This window comes from Penaeus monodon, chromosome 19 (genome assembly GCF_015228065.2).
Source record: "Penaeus monodon isolate SGIC_2016 chromosome 19, NSTDA_Pmon_1, whole genome shotgun sequence".
Taxonomy (NCBI): Eukaryota; Metazoa; Arthropoda; class Malacostraca; order Decapoda; family Penaeidae; genus Penaeus; species Penaeus monodon.
This window is the reverse complement of record NC_051404.1, coordinates 38,436,836-38,437,270: the sequence shown is the minus strand read 5'-3', so window position 1 is coordinate 38,437,270 and position 435 is coordinate 38,436,836.

Here is a 435-nt window from a genome sequence, read left to right as displayed (position 1 = left end):
ACTCAAGACCACATTTTCCAGAAATAAAATCACTCAAAACTCATCATTTCATTCCTTATTTTTTCAGGTGCAAAACCCTAACATCTACACAAGAATACTCTCACAATATCAGTTGAATATCAGTGGTACATTATATTCCAAAGTTATAAATCACAGGTCTTTGAAAACTCAAGAAAATCACAGATTACGACATAATTTACAGCTGTGGGATATCAGATAGCGTCCTCGTCTAAAACTCATGGAGAATGCAGTTGTTAGAAGCTATTTTTTCCGTGAAAAAAGTGAAAGAAGAAGAATGAAGAGGTAAAAAAAAAAGGTTAATGGACAATTCATGTAAGTGACGGTTAATCACGCAAATTTAATACCATAAAGCTTGTCTAATATCTCTAGGGAATTTGGCGAAAAAGTAGAAAAATGCGTATGTATAGAAATCTC